At 53.4% G+C, this 15,081-nt stretch overlaps 2 long non-coding RNA genes across 2 annotated transcripts; both read right to left on the bottom strand.

Annotated features, from left to right (window-relative positions):
• Positions 1–525: 525 nt before the first annotated feature.
• Positions 526–1,894, bottom strand: LOC149992223 (uncharacterized). The gene is made up of 3 exons (XR_016508485.1): positions 1,829–1,894; positions 1,424–1,499; positions 526–668 (listed from the first exon to the last, which is right to left on the bottom strand). It is a non-coding gene; the product is annotated as an uncharacterized LOC149992223 (long non-coding RNA).
• A 10,485-nt stretch (positions 1,895–12,379) lies between these two features.
• On the bottom strand, positions 12,380–13,748 carry LOC149992222 (uncharacterized). The gene is made up of 3 exons (XR_016508486.1): positions 13,683–13,748; positions 13,278–13,353; positions 12,380–12,522 (listed from the first exon to the last, which is right to left on the bottom strand). It is a non-coding gene; the product is annotated as an uncharacterized LOC149992222 (long non-coding RNA).
• Between the last annotated feature and the right edge of the window lie 1,333 nt (positions 13,749–15,081).

Here is a 15,081-nt window from a genome sequence, read left to right as displayed (position 1 = left end):
TCCGGTCCTAGGAAGAGCCATCGGTGTCGATGGCTGGCAACAGGTACAAGAACGTGATTCCCACAGAGGCCGAGGGCCACGGGTTCTCCAAGACGGTAGGGACACAGCAAGGGAGGCCTTCAGGGCACAGGTCCCATCTTTCCCTGCTGATGACACTCGCACCCACCGACTTTAGCCTCTTGTGTCCCGGCACCTCCAGGGCTGCCCCAGGACACTGAAGCATGAAGGATCACAGACCCACTAACCCCGGTGAACAACAGTGACTGCTACAGACAATTCTCCTTCACCGTTTCCATTCTTACCGAGTTTTATTCCCAGAAAAGGGGGGAGGGGGGTAGAAAGGCCCATGAAGAGCAGTCACCGCTCAACTTACAGAAAGGCGAGGCCCCGATCAGAGGCTACCATCCCTCTTTCCCACCGTCCGGGTTCAAAAGCCAACACGTGCTCACTGTGGAAGAGGGCGGCTGAAATGGGGCTCAAAAGATTTATAAGACCCCCAATTCTGTCTTCCACGCACGCATCCTTTTCTTTTTGTTCTTTTTCTTTCTTCTCACGCTCAGCCTTAGCTTCTTCTTCCTCGTGTCTTCTGATCAGCTGTTCCACTTCCTTCTGTCCGAGGACTCCGATGACCGTCTTTCCATTCTCTCTGGTCGGCGTGGCAATTTCCACTGGGGGCAAACACACACACGCACGGCTGCGTTATAGCAATCACAGGTGCTAAAGTTGTTGCAGCTACCTTCAAATACCGTTTACATTCATCGCCGTTGCAAAATCACGTTAGGTACCTATCGCTAGGTTTTACAGCAGCACAGAAATACTCACGGCGCCGTTATTGCCAATGCGTGCGGCCTTCCATCCCCCGTAATTTCCGCTCGGGTCGCTCCGATAGAGCTGAAAGCCGTAACGCTTATCCCAGCCAATGGACAGCAGCGAGACGCCAAAGGCACGTTTTTCCCTTTAACCAAGAAAAGAGGACCGTCAAGCACATCGGCCGCCCAAAGGCAGTATCGCTACAGTCACTCGAGCTCCCCGAACGTAGCTGAAGCACCTTTCTTGTGAAGCTGAGCATTCGTAAGTGGCTCTGTTCTGGCCACCACAGAATAAGGCCCACCAAAACGTCCACTTGCTTCCGGGAGATGGGCACAGCCAGGAGACGGAGTTAAGACCCGGAGGACCGCTACTCCGCGCTGAGTTTAATTATTAGGTAAGAAAAGCAATCGGTTTCCAGATTTAAAAAGGCTATTTCTGCCTCTCGATGGTCTATTAATAAAACATATGATGATACATATCGCGGAAACCACGAAGCGCAAATGTACAAAAAGTTCTTCACTTACTTTTCAATTTCTTTTTACCATCTCATAAAAAAATTATTACCTAGAAAATGTCTCCCCTTTCTGGAATAAATATGCCCCAGATTTCCTACCTCCAAACTGCGCGTACGCTTGTTTGATATCACAGAGCGCTGTCACCAACTGCTCACGAGGAATTGGCTCCCGATACTGTAATAAATAAATACCTAGGATGAAAACACTGGCATAGTCATCATTTTTTCCTAAGACACAAAAATCTAAGCAAAACATATTCTGGACATAAACCTGCGCCATGGGGGGACATTGACAGTCACCTGTCACTTGAAAGGGGAGCAGGGGAATGTCAACATCCTAACGATCTTATGACCATAGCATTTTATAAGTTCGGGTTAGAAAAAAGAAGCAATTTTCAATTAATAAATCTGCGATGACTCTCATCTTGGCAAAAACGAGTTCTCCTTAGAGATGTCAAGCAGACTGACTTACCTGATCGTCACTCACACTCTCTCTGACCATACCTTTGGGCAATGAGCCTCAGTTCGTTGGTCAGAACGTTAGCGTCAGAAGTTACGCCGGCCACGGTGCAAGCCGTGCCCCTGGAGGAAGAAAAAAAAAAAAATGTATTCATGTGTCTGTAAGCAGAGCAGGTGTCTGAGAGGGCCTTTAAGAAGTATTTGCAAAGCCCCGAGTTCCATGATAAGTTTACCATGCTCGCGTCAATGCTCTGGTTTTCTTCTGAACAGACAGAAACTACAGAAGGTTTATCTTTGCGGGACAAACCTGACGTCGTTTATGATATGAAAGATACACAGCGCCCCCTCCAGTTCTTCGATAGGCGTATTCAGCGCCACGACGCCGAACAGGGCGAGAGAAGGAGCACTAGGAAGCTAAAGCAAGTCCCGAGAGGGTCCAGAAGGAAGACAGAGGTTTTGCCAGAGGGGAAGAAAAACTACCCCCACTCCTGGGTCATCTGTATTCTCACCTCCAAAGGCCTGGCTGGCCGGGGCGGAGGGAGGGGGCTCAGGGGCTAGGCTCCCAGGAAAGGCGCCTTTCCTTTCTTTGCTGCCGCTCCCCGAGGGCTGCGCTGGCTCCCCTAGAGCTGGCACCCTCTGTCACCTGCTGTCACTACACCTCCGCAAGCCTGCCGGCTGCCGAGCGGCCCGTGGCCCGGCGGTGACTCTGGAGGGATGACGCTTCCTTGGACACGCATCCAAAGGCCCTAGAACCGGCACCCGCCTCGTCCCCCACTCAGGGGGGAAGTCTCTGACGGGCAAACCCAGTGCCCCGCCGGCTAGGAGTCCCGCACGCCCAACGACGCGAAACTGACGGGGCTCATCGAAACTGTTCCCAGACCTCCAGGGGTAGGATTCGGGACACTTCCACACAATTCCCGAGTAGCCGCTCGGAACACTCGGGGAGCCTGCCACGTGTCAGACCCTGCGCCAGTGTATTTCACTCGTGTTACTCTAGTTCATTAAACGGCCACCACCACTCGAGGCGGCACCGAAGCCCAGAGAAGGAAAGCAACGGGTGCGAGGTCACACAGACTTAACCCAGATCTGCACACCTACCACGCCTGTACTCCGAACGGTATAGAGTAGTTTCTCCGCCTAGGGCTTGGCCCTGCACGTCAAAAGCATAACGCATCGTCCTAAGCCTCAAGGAAGTTTCAAACAAGAATCAAAAGTGTCCACCGGTAAAGGCACAATAACAAGCGTTCGCTTCAAGTTTACTACGGCACACGGGCCAGCCCTCCCGAAATACGTGCGATCCTACGTATGTGAGCACGTGAGATATTGAAACCCTCTCCCCCCTGTGAGCTCACTTACTCATCATCGAGCTTATAAATTTTTTCAGGGACAACAACTTCATCAAGCAGCTCGTGGATGTTGCGTCGCTCTGGTGCAAGCCAAACACCGTCGTTCGCTAAAGTTCCCGGACAGGTGCCCGCACGTCCGATGGCCTCCATGGCGTATTCAACCTGGTACAAGCGACCTGCAAAACACAAGCGGTGAGAAACTGAGACTCCTTTCTGGGTGCTTGCACCACTGGGCCAAGAGAGTCAGCGGGAACCCTGACAGGCTCTACCCTCGAGTCCCTCTGTCGTTCTCTCGTGCTGCGCGTGATCGACCTGGTGACCATAATGACATCAAAACACAAGAGAGCATGAACTATACAAAAAGTGTCTTGACTTCCGCCCCACCCCCACCCCCACCCCCACCCCCCCAAAAGTCAAGCACTTAAAAATACTTTTGAGACAGATTCTACAATTCCTATTTTGCCTCCTGGAGAAAATATAGTGGTCCTGGAGTCATAGCTTCGAGACCGCAAAGGAAAATATATACCCATGACTCCCGTCCACTGAAAGTAACTCCTGCGTAAAACACATCCTGGCACCCAGAGTCCAGTGTGTAGCAGGGAACCGATCATTTCTTCCCACTCCCATTTTCTCACGCAGGTCTGTAAGCTGAGTACCAGACCCTTTGTCAGGCGATAGCTTACGGACGTGTGCGGAACTTACCGTGTGTTCTGAACTTTACGGCTCCTGTCAAAAGAAAGTAAGGTAAGATCCTTACTAAAACGAAAGTTACAACTGAAAAAGCATTTCCACGGCTTAAAACCGTTCCGTCCACCCCCTTCTTTGGCCGAGGTGAGGGACGCAAACACGATTTGACACAGGTGGAGACCGAGGCACCGGGGCTGGAGGGGAAAATCGAAAAAGCCCTTTTTTGAAAAAAAAAAAAACCAACGCAGAAAAGGAGCCCAAATGAGACGCGGTAGAGGCAGAAAGAGGGATGAGACCCTGCAGGTCCAAGAGGAAGAACTGGGGAAGGAGAAAGAACGGGGCGTCCAGGCGGAGCAGGAAGCTTCAGCAGAAAACACTGAGTCGGACGCCTCACGAGCAAGAGACAAACGGCCGAAGCTCAAAAAAAAAAAAAAGAAAAGAAAGAATCGCAGCCGCTCGAAAGCTAAGCCAGTATCCCGACCACGGAGTCCAGGAGGACGGACACGTGAAGAGGGGCAGAGGCTTCTCCCGGGAGGGCTGGGGTCCTGCATGCGGAAGGAGGCGGGGGGTTGGGGGTGGGGGCGTGGGGCGACCTCGGCCCCCAGAGCACATTTCCCAAATAGCGGAACACCAGACGAAGGCCGCAGGACCGGCGCGCCCAGACGAGATTTCTTAAAGGTGGGCCGGGGCCTCGGGGCCTGCCTGGCACTTTGGGAGGCGGTGACCTGCGACCAGGCCGCCGGAGAGTCCTCATCCCCATGCTCCACGCCGGCCGGCGCAGCCGGCACCCCCGCGGCGCCCGAAAGGCAGGTACTAACCGGAGAAGAAAAACTGGAATCGGGGGCTACACGAAGGGTCTCACGCCACAGGAAGAACCCACTATCGGACACACCCCGCCGAGTGTCCGCTGCCCATGTGGCCCACGCGCGTGCGCAGAACGATCTCGCGGGGTGGGGCAGGGGGCGGGGAGAACGGGCCGAAGATACGGAAGTCCTCCGGGGGCGGGGCCGAGGGCAAGGAAGCCCTTCGGGGGCGGAGACAAGGTGGCGGAAGACTCCCGGAAGCGGGGCGGGGCCGAACACCGGGAAGTCCTCTGGGGTGGGACCAACGTGGCGGAAGTGCGGCGGAAGGTCAGACCTCCCCGGAGGCGGCTCCTAAGCCCTCCGGGGGCGGGGACCAGGTGCCGGCGGCCTATCTGAAGCGGGGCGGGGGGCGGTGCAAGACCGTCCTCCACATCTTTCCAAACAGTACATTTCACTTACAGCGAGTTTACGCGGCGACACATTCAGCAGGCTATTTATATCGCCCTGCTTTTCTCCCCGCCAGGCCGGTCATGTATCATGCTAAGTCCATCAACATTTCTTCTGAGAAGGAGCCAAGTCCATTTTTATTTCCTCTGGGAGATGCTGGGACTAGGTTCATTTGCATGCAGTTCATTTGCGTACGTCAAAAGTCCGGGTGGGCGTTCCAGCCGCCGCCAGGTTCTGATGCCAAAATCTTTGTCAAAAGCCAAAATCTCCGAGTGGCCAGCCTGCCACTGCCTCTCTGACCCCATCTCCTGCACTCCTCCCCAGGGGTCACTCGCCTCTAGCCACACGGGCCTCCTCGCTGCTCCGCAAACACACCGGCACACGCCAGCCTCGGGGCCTTTGCACTCGCGACAGTTCCCCGGCCTGACACACCCTCCCCGGGGTAGTCCCACGGCCCGGCCGCTTCTCGGGGACACCTTTCCAGACCATGCTATTCAGACCCCGACACGCCCTGTCCTCCTTCCCAGTGTATTCTTCTCCAAGCTTACCAACACCCAAGGAGCCGAGGCACAGGCTTGAATCTCTGTGAAGCTGCTACGTAGAAAAAAATACCGAGGCCACAGCTAGAACGGCAGCTTCGTAAAGCTTGGACGTACACTCTGCGTCCCTAGAGTGCCGCCGCCGCCGCCGGGCGTCCCTAGAGTCGCGGAGAGGACAGAAGAAGAAATAGCTTAGCGGACGGCCCCCGAGCGATTTGACCTACAGAGGAGGATGGCATTGAATACAGAATGACATGCACACCTACCACACCCACTAACTGAGATATGGCGAGGCCAAACTGGATTTTTATCTTGTCATTCGTGGGTGTTCCACAGGACGGACCCATCTTTCGTCGCCTCGAAATCAATCCTTAAACAAGCCATCCTCATGTTTTGCAATAAAGAACGGTTCAGCTAATCCTGTCTAACAAATTTTTAAAAGTTAGCGTACCGGCTTCTCTCCTACAAATAACTTTTAAAAGTTCGTCATCATTAGTGAACCAAACTATTAGTTAGGCTATTATTAATAGTACTTTTAAGATGAAATATTAATACAATTCTTTGTGATCAATAAGGAACACTCCAGTTCAGATATGTTTTTAAGTTGAATCAGAGGACTCTCATGGAAATAGGCAGAGTTCCCTAAGAAGCACTCGGTACTTAGTACAGACTTATTTAACTTCCGAGTAACAGAAGCCTTTAAATGACCAGTTAGGGGGTTGCTTGACACACAATTTCAAACCTAGAAAACATGTAGGGAAGTAAAATAAACGTATCAACGGTAGATGTAAAAGAAACGTGCTTTAATTTCCATGTTTTTAGAAAAGACTTTATTGATGTATCTTTAGAGGGGAAGTGGGGAGAAATAGAGGGGGAGAAACATGAGTGTGTGGTCACTTCTCATGCACCCACACTGACTGGGGACCTGGCCTGCAACCCAGGCCTGTGCCCTGACTGGGAATCGAACCAGCAACCCTTTAGTTCACTCAATCCACGGAGCCACACCGGGCAGACATACATGATTTTAATATACAAAGATATACGAAGTACATAGTAGGTGCTCACTTTGTTGAATGCATACACGAATGAACACATGAGTCCATACCATCTGACAATTCCCTTTTCTTTCCAATATTCGGAGTTTCATCGTCGGTCGCGAAACAACTTTCACCTAGTTGCAGAAATTTGCTACTAAGGATGATGAGGCATTAGCCTGCGCTTCTTAAAATCGGAGACCTAGTCTTACTCAGATTTGAGTATGAAGAGAGGGGATAACAGCACGCTGGTTAAGAACACAGGATTTTCAGGTGGACGGCTTGGGTTCCTTCCAGCCTCTAACACCTGCTGTCTGACCTGAAAGCAAGTTACCTCCTTCTCTGCATATCAGTTTTGCCTTCTGTAAAACTGACCACGGTGAGGATGAAATAAAACTGTGCATGGAAGTGCCAGCACGGGGTCATTCTGATTATTCCACAAATGACTACTAGAGTAATGGTAACCGATAGACCTCCAAAGACACAAATACACAGAAATATTGCAACAAAAGCAGTCACTGCCTGCAGAGCTACTGATTCTGCCTGAAACCTCCCGGAGGGCCACTAAAGGTCGTTTCCCTACAGATCACCCGAGGAAAGGAACCTTGCAAAATACGAGGGAAGAGCTTGTCTGTGGAACTGGGCACTCTCTGCACAGTACAATGACAGTTCAATAAGAAGCTTCCCCAGAGTCTACACCCTTTAAAGCTAATAATGATAATTAGAAGAGCAACCTACTAATAGCACACAGATGACATATTTCAAAAAAAAAAAAAAAGTGAAGGGGTTCAAGCAGTGACGCACACTAAAAACAGTGTAAGAACAAAAACAAGAAGGTATTGGGCCGATAGTTAAAAATAAAAACAACACGGGCGAAAAACTGGGACAACCGTAAAAGAACAACAATTTAAAACAAGACCCAAAAATTGCCAATAACAAGAGACAAAGTAAACTGGATACATAAAAGGTATAAATAAGAAAAATGACATTAACACTCTGAGAGACTTAAGTTTTGGCTGTACAAATTCAATTTTAACTTTGAATATCATTTCTCTAGTACTGTCTCAAATTTGGGGACTTAGAAGAATGATTTACCTAAAAAATTTGGTGACTAAGGAAGGACAAAGGACTGAAAAGCTGAAAACCTTATTTTGAATACTTGGCACCACCACTCGTTTAGCTGTGAACCTGCACGTGCCACAATATCCTAACCTACATCAATATGGATATCTATTGGCACAATGTCAATAACTGTTAAAAGTGTATGGCAAGAACTCTTCAAGTCATTATATTTGAATATTTTATGTATGTTTGAATTTTTTAATTCTAGAAAATTAATAAGAAAGAATAACTTCTGCTTTGCTGCCTCACCGTTGTGCAGAAAAAATTAAATAAGCTACATTATCTTACTAAGTCAGGTAGTATCTAGGTAGTTTGCCATTCTTTTTTTTTTTTTTTTTTTTTAACCCCCGCTACGACTACTCACACTTAGTGTGCTGGGACAGACGTGCGCTCTGCACAGTCTCCCGCTGGCCTTACTCCTCGCTTTCGAGGTTCCTACAGCCACCCCGAAAGAGCACTGGGCCTGATGATGGGGTACATACGAAGCGTTTCTGGAAACCTGTTAGCTCTTCTGAAGCTCCATCCAGGAAGGCTGAGTCTATTAAAGATAGAAGCCTGTTAACCCTAGGCTCATTAACGCTAAACCTATCAACCCTGAGCCTAGCCATCTAGCCCTATCCGTACAATGGACTCGGTGAGCTTCCCTTAGCTGTAATTCCCAGAGTTCCCCACAGGAGGGCAGCACTGGGACAGACGGGGAGCCACAGCCGGCAAGCACACTGACAGGTTGATGGAAGAGTTCCTCTGGAGCGCACAGGAGCAGGTGAAGCGCGTTGAGTTCAGTGGACTTAAGTGGCTTCTTGGCAATCCCAGAGCCTGGCGTCTGAATCGAGAGGTGATGATTTGCACTTTCTAAAAAAGTCTGAGCACCATCAGATTAAGTAAATGTTGAGTTTACTATTGTAATTTGATACCGTAAACCTCTCCATAGAATTGCGGAGGACGTGTAAGACCTTCGGGAGCAGGACAGAGGACCCCGAAGTCCCGGGGCGGGGGGGGGCAGGGAAGGGGACGCGGCAGTTCTTCGGGGGTGGGGACAGGGTGGCGGAAGACTCCCGGAAGCGAGGCGAGGCCGAACACCCGGAAGACCTTCGGGGTGGGACCAAGATGGCGGGGCAGGCTGCTTAGACCTTCGGGGGTCGGGCCTCGGCCGCGAGAGACCTCCTAGGGCGGGAACAAGATGGCGGGTCCGCTGCAAGCGGAAGTCGCCCGGAAGTCCTCTGGGGTGGGACCGGGAGGGCGGAAGTGTCCCGGAAGTGCGGCGGAAGGTCAGACTTCCCGGAAGCGGCTCCTAAGTCTTCCAGGGGCGGGGGCGAGGTGCCGGAACGCTATCGGAGGATGTGTAAGACCTTCGGGAGCAGGATAGAGGACCCCGAAGTCCTGGGGCGGGGGTGGGGCAGGGAAGGGGACGCGGCAGTTCTCCGGGGGCGGGGACAGGGTGGCGGAAGACTCCCGGAAGCGGGGCGAGGCCGAACACCCGGAAGACCTTCGGGGTGGGACCAAGATGGCGGGGCAGGCTGCGTAGACCTTCGGGGGTTGGGCCACGGCTGCGTGAGACCTTCTAGGGCGGGAACAAGATGGCGGGTCCGCCGCAAGCGGAAGTCGCCCGGAAGTCCTCTGGGGTGGGACCGGGAGGGCGGAAGTGTCCCGGAAGTGCGGCGGAAGGTCAGACTTCCCGGAAGCGGCTCCTAAGTCCTCCAGGGGCGGGGCCGAGGTGCCGGCAGCCTGTCGGAAGCGGGGCGGAGGGTGTGTAAGACCTTTGGGAGCAGGATAGAGGACCCCGAAGTGCCAGTGCGTGGCAGGGAAGGGGACGCGCTAGTTCTAGTTCTTCGGGGGCGGGGACAGGGTGGCGGAAGACACCCGGAAGCGGCGCGAGGCCGAACACCCGGAAGACCTTCGGGGTGGGACCAAGATGGCGGGGCAGGCTGCGTAGACCTTCGGGGGTTGGGCCCCGGCTGCGTGAGACCTCCTAGGGCGGGAACAAGATGGCGGGTCCACCGCAAGCGGAAGTCACCCGGAAGTCCTTTGGGGTCGGACCGGGAGGGCGGAAGTGTCCCGGAAGTGCGGCGGAAGGTCAGACTTCCCGGAAGCGGCTCCTAAGTCCTCCAGGGGCGGGGCCGCGGTGCCGGCAGCCTGTCGGAAGCGGGGCGGAGGGTGTGTAAGACCTTCGGGAGCAGGATAGAGGACCCCGAAGTGCCAGTGCGTGGCAGGGAAGGGGACGCGCTAGTTCTAGTTCTTCGGGGGCGGGGACAGGGTGGCGGAAGACACCCGGAAGCGGCGCGAGGCCGAACACCCGGAAGACCTTCGGGGTGGGACCAAGATGGCGGGGCAGGCTGCGTAGACCTTCGGGGGTTGGGCCTCGGCTGCGTGAGACCTCCTAGGGCGGGAACAAGATGGCGGGCCCGCCGCAAGCGGAAGTCGCCCGGAAGTCCTCTGGGGTGGGACCGGGAGGGCGGAAGTGTCCCGGAAGTGCGGCGGAAGGTCAGACTTCCCGGAGGCGGCTCCTAAGTCCTCCAGGGGCGGGGCCGAGGTGGCGGCAGTCTGTCGGAAGCGGGGCGGAGGGAGTGTAAGATCTTCGGGAGCAGGCTAGAGGGCCCCGAAGTCCCACGGGGACAGGGAAGAGGACGGGGTAGTTCTTCGGGGGCGGGAGACACAGAGTGCAGAGAGGAGAGCATTCCAGAGAGGGTGAGGGACAGACAGAGGGCGGTCCAGAGGGGGGCGGGGGTCCAGGACAGAGCATCAGCAACAAGGCAGTGGCGAGTTGCAGGTCAGAATGAAGAAAGTGGACTTTATTCTCAGGACGAGGGAAAGCAGGGGCTGATTCGGGTTTATATAGAACATACTATTTGTGTGTGTGTGTAGCGGGCTGGGGGGGGGGGGCGGTGTCCTCTTAAAGCCAAAGAATACGACAGTGCAAATACAAAATTGGGCATCAAATTGAAAATCAGAATGAGAAACCTCACCAAATCACCGCAGTGGTTCGATGAGCCGACATACCCGTAAGGCACCCCCCCGCCGGCGTTTCCGGCATCACGAGACCTGAATCCCCAGATGGTAACTGCACACACCTTAAGGATGAAGTTTGCCACAGACGAGCTTCTGACTTGGCCCATGTCAAGCCCTGTTCCTCTCCCACTGTCCGGGAACTTCCAACGATGGTGACAACTTCTGTTCCTATGCCTTCCTGTCACTATACTGGGTATGCAGGCTCAGCGGGTGGGTGAGGAACACGTCCCGAGAGCCATTTCGACCCTGAGGTGAGTAACAATAACCTCACTACACATGGAAGTATCTGCGAACAAGTATGTTCCGCTGCAGAAACAGACGGTAGCGCTTATTAACTGCAGGTAGAAGACCTTACTTTTGCCGACTTTACAAAAAGCACGAGCACGGAACACATTGTGAGGGTCCCTTCCCAGGCCTCGGGAGCGAGGGGTCCTGAAGCTTAAGCTTCGCTCACTTCGCAGCAGATCTGTGAAATTCTCGCATGGGGAACCGACGGAAGGGTTCAATGTGCTCTGAGGAGAGCTGGAGGGGACAAGTGTGGGAGGCTGGCACTGCGGCGGTGGCCCTGGAGCCTTCCTGGGATGAGACCAGGGCCCCACCCCCCACCCCCCCCCACCCCCGCCTCAGCCAAGACCGACTGCTCTCGTCTGCGGCCCCTTTTCCTCTGTGGCCATAATCTCTCCTGCACAGGAGCTGCCACGCGCCCGCCGTGGGCCTGCCGCGGCGTCCGCAGCTGTCATCCCCCCGCCCGTCTGGTCTGGGTCGGCTCAGCCCACGGTCGTTCTTAAACCAACCGCTGGAGACGGAGAGAGGGCACACCCGGCTACCCCGAGGGATGTGCCACCTGGGTCAGAGGAACAGACAAACGCATTGTAAGAACCGTAGGTAAGGGGAAAGGTAAACTCGAGTTCTCTCTCGGGAGTAGAGGGGGAGAGGGAAATGGGATCTGAGGGATCCAGAGGTGCTCAGAAGCACTGATGACCGATTACTGTAGCGGGTGCAGGGCTTGCACTGTAAACGGGCCTTTCACGTGTTTTCGGAGCGGTTTGCGTGAACGCGTGTGTGTATACGTGTGCACGCACACACTTCCGGTCCTAGGAAGAGCCATCGGTGTCGATGGCTGGCAACAGGTACAAGAACGTGATTCCCACAGAGGCCGAGGGCCACGGGTTCTCCAAGACGGTAGGGACACAGCAAGGGAGGCCTTCAGGGCACAGGTCCCATCTTTCCCTGCTGATGACACTCGCACCCACCGACTTTAGCCTCTTGTGTCCCGGCACCTCCAGGGCTGCCCCAGGACACTGAAGCATGAAGGATCACAGACCCACTAACCCCGGTGAACAACAGTGACTGCTACAGACAATTCTCCTTCACCGTTTCCATTCTTACCGAGTTTTATTCCCAGAAAAGGGGGGAGGGGGGTAGAAAGGCCCATGAAGAGCAGTCACCGCTCAACTTACAGAAAGGCGAGGCCCCGATCAGAGGCTACCATCCCTCTTTCCCACCGTCCGGGTTCAAAAGCCAACACGTGCTCACTGTGGAAGAGGGCGGCTGAAATGGGGCTCAAAAGATTTATAAGACCCCCAATTCTGTCTTCCACGCACGCATCCTTTTCTTTTTGTTCTTTTTCTTTCTTCTCACGCTCAGCCTTAGCTTCTTCTTCCTCGTGTCTTCTGATCAGCTGTTCCACTTCCTTCTGTCCGAGGACTCCGATGACCGTCTTTCCATTCTCTCTGGTCGGCGTGGCAATTTCCACTGGGGGCAAACACACACACGCACGGCTGCGTTATAGCAATCACAGGTGCTAAAGTTGTTGCAGCTACCTTCAAATACCGTTTACATTCATCGCCGTTGCAAAATCACGTTAGGTACCTATCGCTAGGTTTTACAGCAGCACAGAAATACTCACGGCGCCGTTATTGCCAATGCGTGCGGCCTTCCATCCCCCGTAATTTCCGCTCGGGTCGCTCCGATAGAGCTGAAAGCCGTAACGCTTATCCCAGCCAATGGACAGCAGCGAGACGCCAAAGGCACGTTTTTCCCTTTAACCAAGAAAAGAGGACCGTCAAGCACATCGGCCGCCCAAAGGCAGTATCGCTACAGTCACTCGAGCTCCCCGAACGTAGCTGAAGCACCTTTCTTGTGAAGCTGAGCATTCGTAAGTGGCTCTGTTCTGGCCACCACAGAATAAGGCCCACCAAAACGTCCACTTGCTTCCGGGAGATGGGCACAGCCAGGAGACGGAGTTAAGACCCGGAGGACCGCTACTCCGCGCTGAGTTTAATTATTAGGTAAGAAAAGCAATCGGTTTCCAGATTTAAAAAGGCTATTTCTGCCTCTCGATGGTCTATTAATAAAACATATGATGATACATATCGCGGAAACCACGAAGCGCAAATGTACAAAAAGTTCTTCACTTACTTTTCAATTTCTTTTTACCATCTCATAAAAAAATTATTACCTAGAAAATGTCTCCCCTTTCTGGAATAAATATGCCCCAGATTTCCTACCTCCAAACTGCGCGTACGCTTGTTTGATATCACAGAGCGCTGTCACCAACTGCTCACGAGGAATTGGCTCCCGATACTGTAATAAATAAATACCTAGGATGAAAACACTGGCATAGTCATCATTTTTTCCTAAGACACAAAAATCTAAGCAAAACATATTCTGGACATAAACCTGCGCCATGGGGGGACATTGACAGTCACCTGTCACTTGAAAGGGGAGCAGGGGAATGTCAACATCCTAACGATCTTATGACCATAGCATTTTATAAGTTCGGGTTAGAAAAAAGAAGCAATTTTCAATTAATAAATCTGCGATGACTCTCATCTTGGCAAAAACGAGTTCTCCTTAGAGATGTCAAGCAGACTGACTTACCTGATCGTCACTCACACTCTCTCTGACCATACCTTTGGGCAATGAGCCTCAGTTCGTTGGTCAGAACGTTAGCGTCAGAAGTTACGCCGGCCACGGTGCAAGCCGTGCCCCTGGAGGAAGAAAAAAAAAAAAATGTATTCATGTGTCTGTAAGCAGAGCAGGTGTCTGAGAGGGCCTTTAAGAAGTATTTGCAAAGCCCCGAGTTCCATGATAAGTTTACCATGCTCGCGTCAATGCTCTGGTTTTCTTCTGAACAGACAGAAACTACAGAAGGTTTATCTTTGCGGGACAAACCTGACGTCGTTTATGATATGAAAGATACACAGCGCCCCCTCCAGTTCTTCGATAGGCGTATTCAGCGCCACGACGCCGAACAGGGCGAGAGAAGGAGCACTAGGAAGCTAAAGCAAGTCCCGAGAGGGTCCAGAAGGAAGACAGAGGTTTTGCCAGAGGGGAAGAAAAACTACCCCCACTCCTGGGTCATCTGTATTCTCACCTCCAAAGGCCTGGCTGGCCGGGGCGGAGGGAGGGGGCTCAGGGGCTAGGCTCCCAGGAAAGGCGCCTTTCCTTTCTTTGCTGCCGCTCCCCGAGGGCTGCGCTGGCTCCCCTAGAGCTGGCACCCTCTGTCACCTGCTGTCACTACACCTCCGCAAGCCTGCCGGCTGCCGAGCGGCCCGTGGCCCGGCGGTGACTCTGGAGGGATGACGCTTCCTTGGACACGCATCCAAAGGCCCTAGAACCGGCACCCGCCTCGTCCCCCACTCAGGGGGGAAGTCTCTGACGGGCAAACCCAGTGCCCCGCCGGCTAGGAGTCCCGCACGCCCAACGACGCGAAACTGACGGGGCTCATCGAAACTGTTCCCAGACCTCCAGGGGTAGGATTCGGGACACTTCCACACAATTCCCGAGTAGCCGCTCGGAACACTCGGGGAGCCTGCCACGTGTCAGACCCTGCGCCAGTGTATTTCACTCGTGTTACTCTAGTTCATTAAACGGCCACCACCACTCGAGGCGGCACCGAAGCCCAGAGAAGGAAAGCAACGGGTGCGAGGTCACACAGACTTAACCCAGATCTGCACACCTACCACGCCTGTACTCCGAACGGTATAGAGTAGTTTCTCCGCCTAGGGCTTGGCCCTGCACGTCAAAAGCATAACGCATCGTCCTAAGCCTCAAGGAAGTTTCAAACAAGAATCAAAAGTGTCCACCGGTAAAGGCACAATAACAAGCGTTCGCTTCAAGTTTACTACGGCACACGGGCCAGCCCTCCCGAAATACGTGCGATCCTACGTATGTGAGCACGTGAGATATTGAAACCCTCTCCCCCCTGTGAGCTCACTTACTCATCATCGAGCTTATAAATTTTTTCAGGGACAACAACTTCATCAAGCAGCTCGTGGATGTTGCGTCGCTCTGGTGCAAGCCAAACAC

Source organism: Furipterus horrens, unplaced genomic scaffold (genome assembly GCF_987537825.1).
Source record: "Furipterus horrens unplaced genomic scaffold, mFurHor1.1.pri manual_scaffold_16, whole genome shotgun sequence".
Taxonomy (NCBI): domain Eukaryota; kingdom Metazoa; phylum Chordata; class Mammalia; order Chiroptera; family Furipteridae; genus Furipterus; species Furipterus horrens.
This window is presented reverse-complemented; position numbering and strand designations above follow the sequence as displayed.